This window comes from Eufriesea mexicana, unplaced genomic scaffold, assembly GCF_001483705.2.
Source record: "Eufriesea mexicana isolate 0111107269 unplaced genomic scaffold, ASM148370v2 scaffold812, whole genome shotgun sequence".
Classification (NCBI taxonomy): domain Eukaryota; kingdom Metazoa; phylum Arthropoda; class Insecta; order Hymenoptera; family Apidae; genus Eufriesea; species Eufriesea mexicana.
This window is the reverse complement of record NW_016909009.1, coordinates 2,110,537-2,128,075: the sequence shown is the minus strand read 5'-3', so window position 1 is coordinate 2,128,075 and position 17,539 is coordinate 2,110,537.

Here is a 17,539-nt window from a genome sequence, read left to right as displayed (position 1 = left end):
TGACGTATTGGCTTTTCCGTATTTTTCCGCCTTTTTCTATCTTTTTTCCTATACGTGACAGTCCTTTGGCAGGGAAAGGGACGAAACCGGGATCACGATTATTTAACGATTGGTTGACGTATTGGCTTTTCCCTATTTTTCCTCCTTTTTCTATCTTTATTCCTATAAAGTGACCTCCTACGTGACAGTTCTTTGGCAGAAAAAGGGACGAAACAAAGATCGCGATCGTTTAATGATCGACTGATGAATTGGCTTTTCCTTATTTTTCCTACCTTTTCTATCGTTTTTCCTACACGTGACAGTTTTTTGGCAAAGAAAGGGACAAGATAAAGATCGCGATGGTTTAATGACCGGTTGACATATTGACTTTTCCCTATTTTTCCACCTTTTTCTATTTTTCTTTCGATACGTGACAGTCTTTTGGCAGAAAAAGGGACGAAACAAAGATCGTGATCGTTTAATGATCGACTGACATATTGGCTTTTCTTTATTTTCCTCCCTTTTCCACCTTTTTTCCTATACGTGACAGTTCTTTGGCAGAAAAAGGGACAAGATAAAGATCGAGATCGTTTAATAATTGGTTGACATATTGACTTTTCCATATTTTTCCTCCTTTTTCTATTTTTCTACCTACACGTGGCAGTTCTTTAGCAGAGAAAGGACGAAACGAAGATCACGATTGTTTAATGATCGTTTGACATATCGGCTTTTCCCTATTTTTCCTCCTTTTTCCATCTTTTTTCCTATACGTGACGGTTCTTTGCAGAGAAAGGGACGAAATGGGGATCGTAATCGTTTCATGATCGGTTGACGTATTGGCTTTTCCCTATTTTTCCTCCTTTTTCCATCTTTTGTCCTATACGTGACAGTTTTTAGTAGAGAAAGGGACGAGACAAAGATGGCAATCGTCTAATGTTCGGCTGACATATGGACTTTTCCCTATTTTCCTCCCTTTTCCACCTTTCTTCCTATACCTTTTTCCTATTTCTTTGGCAGAAAAAGGGACGAGACAAAGATCACGGTAATTTCTTTCCAAGATGACGTGTATCTTCGAATAAATATATACCGATAGAAGCGACCGAGTTAAAGGGACAGAAATCTCTAGAAGATCTATTATTGCAACTATTCTAACCATATCCGAATCGCGATTTGAAAACAGCGTTAAAATTAAAACCCGAAAACAAAAATGAAACCGATTATCCCAGCTACCAAATAGACACGTTACCTCAATTATTACAAACATATTAAATAATTAATATTCAATTTTTCGTTCCACCCAAGTTTGTTTTCTTTCTATTTAGAATATCGCTTTATATACATGCAGCTTTCTTTATAATAAAAATATATCTGTTGATAATATAATTAGAATAGTGGGTACTCACGTACACAGCAGCCGACGATACAGAATAACTCCGTAGAAAGGTCCTGGTGTGACACGTGCCAGCTGCTCCTCTGCCTGAATAATTAATATTTTATAATAAAGATACATTTATTAATAATATAATCGGTACAGCAGATACTCACGTATAGAATAGGTGAGGATATAAAATAACCCAGTAGGAAGGTCCTGCTCGGACACGTGTTCACTACACCGTTGCTCGAATGGAACTGAAAATGAAAACAAAGGAAGGTCCCAATAGTTCCGTCCTATACTTATTTTTCTAGCCTAACGCGGCATTCCGATGCCGGGAACCGTAGACGAGTGGTACATCTGGCATTCCGAAAATGTGAATAAATATCCTGACAGGAAGTGTCGATCCTTCTAGAATTTCGAGCTCAGCAGACTAAAGTGTCGACAATTCTTAGCTACAGTGAACGAGGAACGAGGAAAACGAGGGCTGTGATCGTTTGGCTAGGTGAATTTGACGTTTATAACAGTTTCAAGTGTCGATTGATACAGATCTTTACGTTTGCTCTTAGCAGGTGAGGTTTTATATTTATTTATATTAGCTTGTTGCTACTTTTTATTATTTTTACAGGAGAATTACTGGTTTGTAAAGTTTATGTGAATACAGTATTAATGACAGTAATATAGTGGAAATAAGCAGGTATCAATTATTATGGTACTGTTTGAGGGAGAAGCAATATTAATTTTGTGAAATGTAGCTGAATTTTTCTAATAATTTCGAAGATTGGAAATTGCGAATATGTTAGTTTGACATTCTTGGTGGTTCTAGTGTTAAGTTAGGATTGTTTTTAATAACGAGAAATGATGGGACGAGATTAGGTTTGTTTTATAGCGTTAAGGAGTAATTAATAAGTAACGATTTATAATATATAATGGATAATGAGTGTCTAATATTTCAAAGGTATTAAGTCAGAACTCAGAACTTACAGCTAGTAACTTAAAGGTTAGAACAAACGAAATATAAGCAATAATAAATTATTAGAAATAGACAAGATAGGATTAGTAATTTATAACGTAGACCTTAGGAATTATTACTCAGAACTCAGAACTCAGAACTTAGTTATAACTCAGAACTTAGATAGAACTCAGAACATACTTAGAACTCAGAACTTAGGTAGAACTCAGAACTCAGATAGAACTCAGAACCTATTGTAAACTTAGAATTTACTTAGAATTCAGAACCTGTTTAGAACTCAGAACTTAGATAGAACTCAGAACATACTTAGAACTCAGAACATACTTAGAACTCAGAACTTAGTTAGAACTCAGAACTCAGATAGAACTCAGAACCTATTGTAAACTTAGAATTTACTTAGAATTCAGAACCTGTTTAGAACTCAGAACTCAGTTAGAACTCAGAACTTATTGTAAACTTAGAATTTACTTAGAACTCAGAACTTAGTTAGAACTCATAACTCAGATACAACTAAGAACTTATTGTAAACTTAGAATTTACTTAGAATTCAGAACTCAGTTGGAACTCAGAACTTATTGTAAACTTAGAATTTACTTAGAATTCAGAACCTGTTCAGAACTCAGAACTCAGAACTTAGTTATAACTCAGAACTTAGATAGAACTCAGAACATACTTAAAACTCAGAACTTAGTTAGAACTCAGAATTCAGATAGAACTCAGAACCTATTGTAAACTTAGAATTTACTTAGAATTCAGAACCTGTTTAGAACTCAGAACTTAGATAGAACTCAGAACATACTTAGAACTCAGAACATACTTAGAACTCAGAACTTAGTTAGAACTCAGAACTCAGATAGAACTCAGAACCTATTGTAAACTTAGAATTTACTTAGAATTCAGAACCTGTTTAGAACTCAGAACTCAGTTAGAACTCAGAACTTATTGTAAACTTAGAATTTACTTAGAACTCAGAACTTAGTTAGAACTCATAACTCAGATACAACTAAGAACTTATTGTAAACTTAGAATTTACTTAGAATTCAGAACTCAGTTGGAACTCAGAACTTATTGTAAACTTAGAATTTACTTAGAATTCAGAACCTGTTTAGAACTCAGAACTCAGAACTTAGTTAGAACTCAGAACTTACTTAGAATTCAGAACTTAAATAAAACTCAGAACTTAGTTAAAACTCAGAACTTATTGTGAACTTAGAATTTACTTAGAATTCAGAACCTGTTTAAAACTCAGAACTTACTTAAAACTCAGAACTTAGTCAGAATTCAGAACTTACTTAAAACTCAGGACTTAGAACTCAGAACTTATTGTGAACTTAGAATACAGAACCTGTTTAGAATTAAGAACTTACTCATGACCCAGACCTCGGAGTTAATAACTTAAAACTTAGAACAACCGAAATATAACTAACAAATTACTAAAAACAAAGACAAAGAATTAGTGATTAATAAACATAACCTCAAAAACCACAGCACAGAACTCACAGACCGTTTACAACTTTAAGCTTACGTCCTTTCCATTTCTTCCAAGTAATTCTTGCTCACTTCTATCTATTGAGGTTACTTTCAGGGAACTACATAGCCGATTTACAAATCGTGATCTATCCAACGAATTTCTCTGTAGAGATTTCGGTTCCGAGAATGGCTCGTAGATCTTGTACCCGGGAAGCAGAGAGACTTATATTTAGGGGAATGACTGGTGTTTTGCACGTGCACGTACAGCGTGGCGTACTCTGGCCTTTATCTCCTACCTAATTTTTGTTATTAAACCGTACGTCGAAGCTGTCTACGAGTTTCACGGAAATAGTCCCGAGGACTCGCACCGGTCACCGAATTACCTACCCTGCTGCCACCGTGTCTGATCTACGCTGATCTATTCCACTTATACCCGAATTACACGGTCGTCGACGTCCCGAATATCTGTCACGTGTTATCGTAGAAAAGGGAGATAAAAATAAATGTGACACTAACGAAGCACTTCTTCACCAACGAGGAACACCAGTACGGGCTACACGTGAATGTTCCATACGTAATTCTAACGTACGTTACTATAATAAAACATCCATAAATACCCCGCGCTCGGGTAATCGATACTATCCCACTGCAAGAGCGAGCTACACATCGCGCCACATTCAATTGTCTGCCAAACTATCGAGAAAATCTAGTTACTATGGGCCCAGCTAGTTACATTTACCTGGTGAGATATTTCATCGTCCTGTTTCGAAATTGGTAGGTACTTTCGAAGGGTCCGTGTCCTTTAGAACAGGTCGAGTAGCTCAGAACAGGTGCAACCTTCTGTACCTTCCCCTTTAATCGTCTCCAGAGAACATAAGTTCCATTTTATTTTTTTGCCTCTTATCAAACAGTATTTTCAGTATCTACAGTATTATAGGTGAGTGTTATTCCGAAAATTTTGTTAATTATATCGTGTTCTTGGTATATAATATTTTAAATAATTCCTTTTTTCATAATTCTTTTATTTCTTTGTCGAATCCTTGCTTAGATGCCAATTTTGTGATTTAAATAGTATTACGTCGTTGGTCTTATCTTTGTCATGGATATATATATATATATACGCGTGTTTTATGATATTGTATATCTACGTACAGAGAAAGAAGGGGTCCAGTTCTTGATTTTAATTTAGAGATTTAAATAAAATTGCATAGGGGGTCAAATTTTTGTCATGGATATACGTACGTGTGTTCTATAATATGCTTTGGTATAGATATATACAAATTTTCCATTTACACCAAACAGAAAGAAGAGGTCCAGTCCTCGTTTCGATTCTAATTCTGAAATTTAAATAAAATTGCATAGGGGGTTTAATTTTTGTCACAAATACATCTATGTGTATCCTATAATGCATTTTCGTTGGTATCGATATATATATATATATAGAAATTTTCCTCCATTTGCACTAAGAAAATAAAAAAAAAGAAGACAAAAATTGTTTAGAATATTTTCTACTACCATAATAATAGAAAATGACATATATTTGAAGGAATACCTAGCTTCCCTTACTTTTCCATCTTACAACCCCAATTTTCTCAACCCTATCTCTCTCCCACTCCAATACCTCTCGCATTACCCCACAATAATTGTTTAGAATAGTCTCTACTATCACAATAATAAAAAATGACATATATTTGAAGGAATACCTAGCTTCCCTTACTCTTCCATCTTACAACCCCAATTTTCTCAACCCTATCTCTCTCCCACTCCAATACCTCTCGCATTACCCCACAATAATTGTTTAAAATAGTCTCTACTATCACAATAATAGAAAATGAGATATATTTCAAGGAATATCTAACTTCCCTAACTCTTCCATCTTACAACCCCAATTTTCTCAACCCTATCTGTCTCCCACTCCAACACCTCTCATATTACCCCGCTATCCCAGTACTCCAATTCTTAAACCTCGCGTAAAAATTAATTTTCGCAAAGAGAACGAAGCGACTGAATAAATAAAACATTTAAAAATCCAGTACTTAGCTAAGCGACTGAAACAGGACCCCCGGACAGACTAGAGCAGATAAACCGCGCTATCAGCTCGCGAGCGCGTCTCGTCTCGCACCTATTCCGCTCAAGGACCCGGGCAAAGGAACACCGTCGAAGATCATGCCATCGCGGCCTTGGTGGACGACGCACGTGTTCCCGTGCGACGCCTCGCGTCGGCCTTGAAATTTGTACGGATCGACAAGTTTCGGCGTGGCACCGCGCCGCGCGGCCACTCGAGACGCCATCGAGACGCTCGCCGAGACGCTCGCCGAGATAATCTCCGCTTACGGGAGCGGCCATGGCGACCGATAACGCTGCACTTTTCGTTCTGGACAAGGTTGCGTCACTGGCTATCGCCGTCGGCCTTCCGTTTGCCGTCCCGAGACAGGTATGCTCCCTGTTGCACGTTCAAAAATTCCTCTCCTCCATCCTTCCGCCATTTTTCTTTAATTCCACACTCGAATCTCTTTCTTGGAGGTTAACGATAGTAAATGAGGACTAGGTCTGATGCTTCTATAGGGGTTCTAGTGTTAGACTCATGACGAGTGAGATGAGGAACAGGACTCCAGGATGTAAAGGTTCGAATCTTCTTTTATTTATTATGGATTTTAATTGTAAAATAATTAGGATATATATGTAGGAATGGAACAAGTGTGGTTCTGGATGAATGTTAAGAGTGCTTAGGAAATAGAACTAAAGTGACCACGTGTAGGAGGACGTCTTGGAGAACTGGAGAGAAATACGTGAATTTCGTAAGCTGTCAAATGACTCCTCGTGGTACACGAGGTATACCAAGAATTTTTTCGGTAGAAAATAAGTCTAGAGAAAAACGGAAAGCGGGAAATTAAATAATCAGGTAATATAAGAATCTACAGAAAGTCAGATGAGCGAAAGAAATAACAACGAATGTACGATTTATAAAGAAAGTCTGAAAGGTGTCATTTGACATTGCAATTCATCCAATAGAAATGTGCACTGTGTGGGCAACTGTCACCGCTGCCCATTGTCTTCTGGCAGGAGAAAGCCCTTCGTTGAAGTTCTAGGAAGGCATCACCCGGTTCAAGGCCAACAGTCACAGACGGGGATGCTTAGACGCCAAGCTGAGGCGTCTGGACCGGAGCACAATCAGCCAAAGAGGCTACCGACACGTGAAGACTAGGCAACGGAAAGGGGATACGTCCTATAAAATAGCGAGGGATGCGTTTTTGGGGCACTAGCCTACTAGCCTACCAGCGTACAGAGGAAATAAAACAGTTACCAAGCTGCAAAGCGCCTACTTGTTAAAATTTTCTACAACTGGCAATTTGAAATGCCTATATATTGACAGCAACTTGACTCCATGGTACAATTAACTTCGAACCGTCCCATTCGTAGAGGGTTAACCATTTGACTGCCACATTGGTCATACATGACCGACCACGGTTTCTTCTATGACACCACGGTGGTCATTGGTGACCAAGCTACACTGAACAACATTGAATGAAAATTGACAATTAGTACACTTCGAATACAACCGCTAATTAGAAGATACTTCGAAACAAACAGTGCCCGATTAAAAATTTCTATTAGAATATCAAAAACATAGAAGAAATCTTGCATCTAGCAATGCACTCCCGTGGCACTCCCTGAGGGAAACATGTGATTTCAGCGTGGCTGTCAAAGGGTTAAACTCGATACTCGATTGTCATGTAACAGTTGCTCGCTTTGGACCATACTTCCCGTGACAAGCGCGTCGTGACAGCTCGTTTCCATCGCTAATCGAGCCCCGCCATGCTCGCTTTAACCTTTTCACGTGCGATCTCTGACGTGTCCGCCGATTACGTAAACCGTCTCTGCCCTTGTCCCCTCGGAATGATCGATTGGTCTCGCGTTTTCTGGCCGCGGATTACCGCGACCGCGCGCCTCTAAACGGATTCTTGGGCCAGCCGCGAGGAAGGTTATCTGGCCGCGGCGCGTCCGCGCGGGACACGCGCGCGTGTGCGACATCGTTATCGAACGCCGGCGATATCGGCGTGATTCAGCCGGGGACGAGTTCAAGTACAGATCCAGAGCGTCGACAGATCTTAACCTCGAGCAACGTCACGATCGTTTGATTGTACGACCGCTTCGCGGAAACTTTATCTACCGGCGTCCTGGCCTTCGGCTACGCTTCTTCCTCGCTCGTGCGCGCCACGGGTTTCCCATTTTCGCGCGGAGACGCCGCGTTTATTGCTTTGACAGTATGTTGCCTAGACGTGTCTTTCGTTTCGACTATCGAGCTTCCGCTTTCTCGCGACCTTCCGCGATTTGCTTGGTGGGAGAAGGGCGTTGGAAATCTGATTACCAGATCGTCATTCCGGCGAAGAGATTTTGCCGAATATGAATTCTTCGGTTTGGGTGTCATGTGTATTTGGCGTAGTGTAACGTACTGGTAGGATAGTATGTATCGTGACATAGTAGAGGTGTAATGTCGCGAAGTATTATAGCATTGGATTCGTATGACAGCGAATGACTATGACAGCGTTTTTGTACGATGTTGGCAGGATACTGCCATGGAATTATATTATACTGGATGTAATATTGCATTTGTGCTACGTTACGATACTATCGTAGCGTGGCATTGGCATTATGTTGGGAATTTCGTGAAGGAAGTAGCCAAATGATTAACGTGCAAGGAAGTAACCGTGTTCAGTTATACTGCAATTGTATTTATAAAGGTTTAACCCTTTACAGTCGAGAGGTAACTCTCAGTAGCCATTTAATCAGATTCTAAAAATGGATGTTAATTAATATACCAAATTTACAATTACCCAACGATGCGTGCAATATCGAGGTAAAATAATTCTACGTCTCAATTTTCATACGATTTCTTATTTATTGTTTTAAAAATATCATCGACTTTATTGCAGAAAATCTTCGAATTACTATTTTCCTGTAACGAAAAAATCGCCGAGTGCAAAGGGTTAATATACGTGAAATTTATACACTTTGTGCAATATACAAATGAAATACCAGAGTCTTTTCTAACCCTTTGCACTCGGCGATTTTTTGGCTAGAGAAGAGTAGAAAGTCGAGGATTATCTATTAAAAAGCTGAGGATACTTTTTGAGCAGTAAATAAAGAATTTTATAATAATAGAATTGTAGAATTATTTGATTTCGATACCTCGCACACTGTTACGTTACATTAAATTTGATATATTAATTAATATCGATCTTCCAAATTTTATGAAATGGTGACTGAGGTCACCTCTCGAGGGCAAAGGGTTAATGCCACTGTGGGTCACGATATATAAAGTATCTATACTGTTCCTGACCTGGGAGTGAAGAGCTCCGAGGGACAGCAGGTCCTTTTAACCCCCCAAAACCGACCCCTTGATGTCCAAAGGTCGGTATTGGCCTGCAACCTCTAACAGGCCTGTCGTCATCGTTGCATGGGCGTAGCTCACCTCCAACACATTATACTGGATGTAATATTGTATTTATGCTACGTTATGATGGTATCGTAGTATGGTATTGTTGGAACCCAGATTTCAACATACAATACGGGTTCTTGCAACAAGGCTACGTTGGAAAAATACGAGTCGGCGGAGAGGAAGAAACTAAAACTGAGACTGAAACTGGAACTGGACTGAAACTGACTTTTCGCAAATTTTGTGGGTGTTTACATAATGCTAGTTTTTGGTGAGGTGAAGATGACCAATGATGATTCAATTGTTTTTGGACTCTGAAATTGGTCTGCGTTTATCAGGCAGGCCCTTCTAGCGACTAAGGGCCAACGAATCAATCATCCAACAGTATTGGCATTATACTGGATGTAAAATTGTATTTATGCTATGTTACGATGGTATCGTAATGTGATATTAGCATCATAATGTCATGAATATTCTACAATACTTTGCAATATTGCGATGGTATTACAATTTCGTACTAGTGTTGTAATATTATGACAGTATTAACATTGGTCCACCTATTGACACAACCTACTAAGTTAGGATTAAATGACAATTTCTGAACTTTTTGTTTAAAATTCAAAATTCAGTATTATCGCTTTGATCACCTCGCTACGTGTTTTATCTTTTAGTATAATTTAGTAATCAATTTTTCGATATTTCGTTTTCCCCATTTCTCATACGTTGATCACAATTAGGTGCACAGTAATAGGTTCAGTATTAGTATCACGGTGTTGACATTATATTGCGATTGTAATATGGTATACTATAGGTATCGTACTATCCTGATGATATTATAATTTAATATTGAGATAGTATTGTATTTATGTACAATAGGATAAATTTATTTTCTCCAGAATTTATTCCACCCAGCTTTAATATTATTAACCTTGCATCTTCAGACGCGACGAAACGCTGCCATGATCCAAAAGAAGTCGCGTTACTCTGTCACTTAGGGAATTACAAGCTCTCTTACCGAGATATCAGAAGCCACGCGATATCTTTTGTTTCGTGTACTTCTTTCATTCTTGGATTTTAATCGTGTCATTGGATATCAGACGTTCTCGAGATTCATAGGACGTCGCGTCGCGCCATTGCTTTAGCCTCCGCGACAAAATTTCCTTTTCTTCCGAGAAAACGGATTACGGGCGATTAAGCGATTATCTTCCTTTAATTCGAGATATATTCGTCAGGCCACTGATAACAATATTCGTGAATCATTGGAAACCTTGTGATTTGTCTCGTTTGAGTATGCGATACATCATTCACTCTTAGATTATCATACTTGTAATTTAGATCTATGTATGTTTTAGCTCGGTGAACTGTCAAATCTTATTTTTCTTTGTCAAGGTATTGACTAATATTGTCATTGTTAGATATTATTGCGATATAATAATTGCTATGATTGCAGTTACCGATTACAATTTCGGTCCAGTCCAGGTCAGAAAAAGTGCTAGTGCTCTCATCTTTATACATTGTCTGGTTAAGATTAACTATTTATAGTTTCTTGGTTAGTTTAATTTCCATGCACTCTTATTTTACAATAATTTCCTCATCCAATCCTACTTTGATCTAGTTTATCGTCTTTGTTCCAACAGTAATTCATTTCGCACCACGATAGGCTTGACAGCGAATAGCACTAACTTGTCTAGAATCTCGGTATACAAATTCTTTTAAACACGTGTCTCACCAATTATTATTAAGATAAAGAGACCTCTAATTTAAGAGTATCACCGATGCTACCGATATCTACGAACAAATCCTCAAGTCCACAGAGGACAACCGAAAGATAGGGATCCAACGTGTCAAAAATTTCAAGATTTCCCGACTATGTCTAAGCTGTATGCTCGAAACTCGGTATCACCGAAGTCACCGATATCCATTAACAAATCCCCAAGTCCTCAGAGGACAGCCAAAGATAGAGATCCATTCATTTCGTACCGTGCTAGATTTGACAGCGGACAGCACCAATTTGTCTAGAATCTCGGTATACAAATTCTTTTAAACACGTGTCTCATCAATTGCTGGTAAGGTAAAGAGACCTCTAATTTAAGAGTGTCACTGATACCACCGATATCCATTAACAAACCCTCAAGTCCTCAGATGCCAGCTAAAAGATGGAGATCCAAGGTGTCAAAAATTTCAAGATTTCCCGACTATCTCAAAGCTGTATGCTCGAAACTCGGTATCACCGAAGTCACCGATATCCATTAACAAATCCCCAAGTCCTCAGAGGACAGCCAAAGATAGAGATCCATTCATTTCGTACCGTGCTAGATTTGACAGCGGACAGCACCAATTTGTCTAGAATCTCGGTATACAAATTCTTTTAAACACGTGTCTCACCAATTGCTGGTAAGGTAAAGAGACCTCTGATTTAAGAGCATCACTGATACCACCGATATCCATTAACAAACCCTCAAGTCCTCAGATGCCAGCTAAAAGATGGAGATCCAAGGTGCCAAAAATTTCAAGATTTTCCCGACTATGTCTAAGCTGTATGCTCGAAACTCGGTATCACCGAAGTCACCGATATCCATTAACAAACCCTCAAGTCCTCAGATGCCAGCTAAAAGATGGAGATCCAAGGTGTCAAAAATTTCAAGATTTCCCGACTATCTCAAAGCTGTATGCTCGAAACTCGGTATCACCGAAGTCACCGATATCCATTAACAAATCCCCAAGTCCTCAGAGGACAGCCAAAGATAGAGATCCATTCATTTCGTACCGTGCTAGATTTGACAGCGGACAGCATCAATTTGTCTAGAATCTCGGTATACAAATTCTTTTAAACACGTGTCTCACCAATTACTGGTAAGGTAAAGAGACCTCTAATTTAAGAGTATCACTGATACCACCGATATCCATTAACAAACCCTCAAGTCCTCAGATGCCAGTTAAAAGATGGAGATCCAAGGTGTCAAAAATTTCAAGATTTCCCGACTATCTCAAAGCTATGTGCCCGAAACTCGGTATCACCGATATCCACTAACAAATCCTCAAGTCCTCAGAGGACAGCCAAAAGACAGAGATCCAACGTGTCTAAAATTTCAAGATTTTCCGACTAATTGTAAGTCTAAGGTGTATGACCGAAACTTGACACCGACGCGTGATAGAGAGGATCGAGGCGGATCAGAAGCGTGCATGAGGCATCTTAGGTGAGAATTACGAACGGCTAGTATCGAAACGAAGGAAAACGCGGACTAAAACCGTCGCAAGGACGACGAACGGTCCGCTCGGGACCGCGGCGAGTGTTCCTCGTGCGTGGTCGACCTTCGGCGTGACTTCTGGCCGAAAAGATCGAAGCATCGTCCGCGGAACCGCGTCTATACATAATGCTGACATAATAATCCGGCCGGCCACGGCAGAAAATAAAATTCCATGGCCTCGGGGGCCTTGGCAGGCGCGAAGAATCCTGCTGGAGCCGAAATCCACTGTGACGATGCGGAGACGTATCGTGGAGCAGATAATCGGACAGAGATATCAGTGTACATATGTTCGGTGAGTGACGTCATATCGGTAGAATCGGAATGATCGAGATCTTTCGAGGATCTTTGATTGTCTCGCGATTGCACGACCCACTCGATACCGACAGAATGATTTGGGGACATGTCACGTCGTATGTTTCGTTCGGTCACGCGTGTTGTAATTATCGCTTTATGATCGAAGTAATTAACCCCTTCCCGTACCATTTAACTCGAAGAAATCAGGACCCAAACGGTAGAGGTCAGACCAGATTGATGTTCAGAAACAATCGCAATACGAGCCTGGCTCGTGATGTTTACGTTTGGGCCGATTTTCTGGTCACGAGTCTAGCTCGTGATATGTTTGGGCCATAACATTCATCACGAGTTAGACTCGTTAAAGTACGGAAAGGCGTTAACACAGATATAAGTTATCAGTGTGCACGTTTTGATTTGCGTCCAATCTTTTTAAATGTAAATAACAGAATATCCTCAACAGCCAGTAAACAGTTATCCCTCAGTTTCAGAGCTTATTGACAGTCACCCTGGACCCTTGCTCTTTGTATAATATTCCTTTTCTCCAGTCCATTTATGTCATTCTTAGTTCCTAGATCATATATATAGTACAATAGTCCTGGAAAATGTGTGAACGCTATTTTTCAAAGGAATTCTCTAACCAAAAAATTTCTATTTCAATTTTAAAACGTTGCGTGCCCACTGTGCATAACGAGATACTCGGGCAGTAATAACTGGAGAGTTTATATGTACCAAATGCGATTCATTCGTCTTTGGTGTGGATTTATATGCAGATTTGTCTGGTAGGGAAGGTGTACCTTATATTTTAGGAAATATCTGTTGAATTAGAAGGAGCTGGGTAAAAATTAAGCGTGGGCAAAGTAAAACTCGTCGTATCGCAACAGAGGTTATAGGCTTTATTTTGGAGATACTTGAGGCAGCACATCCGACAGGGTACGTCTCCTTTTGACAACTGACCCAGGATTTTTGGGTGTTCTTCCACAGTCGGAAAACTCTTCCACTACGTGTAGACCCTTTCAGACCATGTCATAAATTACTTACGTCTACTCCAACAATATCCACTGATTTAGGGTTGGCTCCTAAGTTATTGCTGGATTCTGGTTAATTTTGACTGATTCCTGACTAGTTTGAGTTCGTGTACAATCTTGTGTCATAGGCTAAGAGTGGTAACTTGCGTTCGGTAGGCATCTATTAACTCAAGGTTGACTCCTATATCATCGGTGAACTTGGACTGCAATTTTGAGCGATGAGGTCCTCGTCACAAAGACATCCTCGAGATTCACGGTTAGATGAGGATGATTAGACACCAGACAGGGGTACCAGAATAGGAATTCAATTGAAGAGGCTACCTATATTTAAAGATGAGGTCACGGAGGGTGCAGGGACACCCCTGTAAGACTGTTAGGGATGCATTTTTGGGGACGTAACGAAATACTTATTTAACGAGCAAGCCTCTGTTTATTTTAATCTCCCACAGTGATAGACTAGTAAATTACTAACGAGCAAAATAATTCAGCTTTTAACCTAACCTCGAGTTCAGCTATTCCACTTTGTTTCGTACCGAGAACGAGTCGGTGATACATTTCCGTGATCGATATATCGCACCGGGGAGGATTAAAAAAGACCAGCGTCGACCTTCGGATCTCTCCTACGCCTGCAAAGAACCTATTACCAGCGAGTTACGTTTCTCCTTGCAACCGTGCAACTTTCGCGAGCAACGTTTTCGCTTGTTACTCGAAATAACGGAGACACCGAAGTCGCCAGATCCCCTATTACCCATAATTCCGTCCTTGTCCTTTGTCCATTTCTCTCCTATTTTCCTCGTTCGTTCTTTCTCTCTTACGTTCTTCGTTTTCTACCTCCTTCCCTCTCCGACCTAACGTCTCGAGGACTCGGCCTGGTCACGTTCGCACGAGCACGCGTATGCTCGATGGCGTTGTTCGAGGTTATGATCGAACCACCAACCGGATACGTACTTGAACCCTGCCGCTTATCGCGATAACACGGCAGCGAGTGGTTATCAGAGATCTGGGTACAGCGTGTTTAAATGGCGCGGTAAACAGAGAATCAGTGGAAACACGCCGGTTTCCACACTTATCGCGGCTTCTTGAGATCGCAGGCTCGACGTTCGATAGCGTAATCGATCCTCGATCGTGACGGATCGACGAATCACGAGCGTGATAAATTATTCAACAGGATGCGACGGTCAAGGATTGGAATAGATTCTTTTCCCCTTTCGTATCTTGCGATCGAGGAAATCCTGTAAATTGTCAATTATACGGTATCGAATTCGCCATTCGCCATCTTGGAATCGAATTTTTCTCTTTGCTAAATTCTGTTTGATAATTATTATATTATTGTATTATTATATTGTTACAGATCGCACTTACAATTCTAGTTCTACGAGTTTGATCGCTAGATTGCCGATTTTTCCAATGAAAACGTCACTCAATAAATTACCCCTATTGAAAGCTTGACAGCTCTATCTGAACTTCGATGGAAGACGTCCCTTTTTATAGTCAACAGCCGATTGTTAGTTTGTCTAAACATCCTGGAAGGTACTGGATTGTTCTACCCTGAAGTTACGATCCGCTTTGCTTAACCCTTTGCACTCTCAGTCGCCATTTAATCTATCCTGGAAGGTACTGGATTGTTCTACCCTGAAGTTACGATCCGCTTTGCTTAACCCTTTGCACGCGAGAGGCACCTCTCAGTCGCCATTTAATTAGATTCGAAAAATGGATGTTGATTGATATATCAAATTTACAATTACCCAACGATGCGTGGAATATCGAAGTAAAATAATTCCACGTCTTAATTTTCATACGATTTCTTATTTACCGTTTTAGAAATATCGTCCACTTTATGGCAGAAAGTTCTTCGAATTACTATTTTCCTGTAATGAAAAAATCACCGAGTGCAAAGGGTTAACCCCCGTGCAATTGCAACGAGGCTTTAAAATTTTGAATATCGTAGGATGGCGAAAACTGGTCTTGAGACACCAAAAACTGACGGAACAACAAGAACAGAATAACACGAACGCAAAACTCGTAAAACTGATTTAACTTAGGAAAAGAACACCAAGATAACGCAACGAGAACACACACAGACGCACTCTAATTTAACTCTCTTTCCAACACCGAGCGACTCACGCTCGTGTCGGTCACAATTAATTTCTAAGGACTCTGTTCTGCTCGTCGAGGGCCCTGCTTTTATGCTTTTCCTAACCTACGTTTCACCTGCCCGTAGGACCCGCGCAACTTGATTTTGCTAGCCAAAATAACTTTTCCATTTGCTTCTAGAAAATATCGATTGGTTTATAATTTGTTCTCGTTGGCAATGGCCGATTCGCGATTTCTTTCCGAAATGGTATCCTACCTTGTTATATTATTGTATTATCATAATTATAGTTGTCATTCGCGAGGTATTTTTAAACACTAAATATTATTGAACGCTATTTAATATTTATCACGCGTGCCTGCATATGACAATCGCAAATGCATTATTCCTAACATCCTACTTATCCTCGATATAAGCTATAAATTAATACCGTTATGTTCCTTTGACACCGTTGATCATGCAAATGTGTGCAACAAAGTGCGATAAAAAGCATTTCGCCATGACCTTCGGGATCCAGGTCAATTTTCTTCGGCATTATTTCAACCAACGTCCACTGATCTATACACGTAGAATTATTTATAAATATGGTAATAATGGCACCGGTGGGTAACAATGGTCCATGCTCAGAGATTTAATTCTTCACTCTCCACTGGTGTCGCTACAGGATCGCGGGATAATCTGCATTCCGGGTTACTCGATTTTATGTTCACCGACAGAAATGAGAAATATTTCTAATCTCTCTCCTCTCGAAGTAAAATCGTCGATTTTAAGAGGCTTCCCGGTGGAAAATTTCATTCGATCTGCTGGTTCATCCAGTCGAAAAATTCCGCGAGTGTAAAGAATTAAGTCCACATAATATAATCCATAACTATTAACGCTGGAATTACTCAAGAGTACCGAACAACCTGTTTTAAATCCTCGGTGACAGCTACTTTCGTCAAAATTAACAAGATCGTAATTAAATATACTCTTCGATTTTAATTATGCCACTTTTAATTAATCGACATCGATAATGCACATTTATTACATTCAAATGTGAGCTACAGTAGTATTAAATGTATATATAATTCACGTATAAAATCGGCGGCCATTTGTCATTTAAATTAATTCCCTAAAGCATGAACGAAATTTCATCGAAATTCCGCGATAACACCTCTGTGTGGGACTGCGATAAATCAACGATGAGGTTAAACCGTGGTTCTCCTCCGAATTCCACGATAAACCGATATTTCGTGGAAGAGGTCGTGTTACCGCAAAGCCAGCGCTGATAGAACAGGTCGTGTCTAATGTCTTTCCGGGAAGCGTGGAATGATGGGCTCTTACGAGGGCGCCACCGTCGCCACGCTTTCAGACGCACGGTCAAACTCGAATATTCTTTGGAAAATGAATAGGAGCACCTATGAATCCTTATTCGAAGGCTATTACAGTATTTGGAACACGTTCTTCCAGTCGTTTTCGAGACTCATGGCATCTGAGAGACGATCTAGAGACCTTTTTCGCGTCAGCGATCGCAGCGCCGCGGTGAGGGTCACGGAAACGTTCGCGCCGAGCAAAAAGTCTCTAGACGACGTTAGACCTATGCTAAAAAAGAGAGTGACCTCGCGGAAAATGTCACGTTTCATCTATTACGCGACTAAATGTCACTTTTT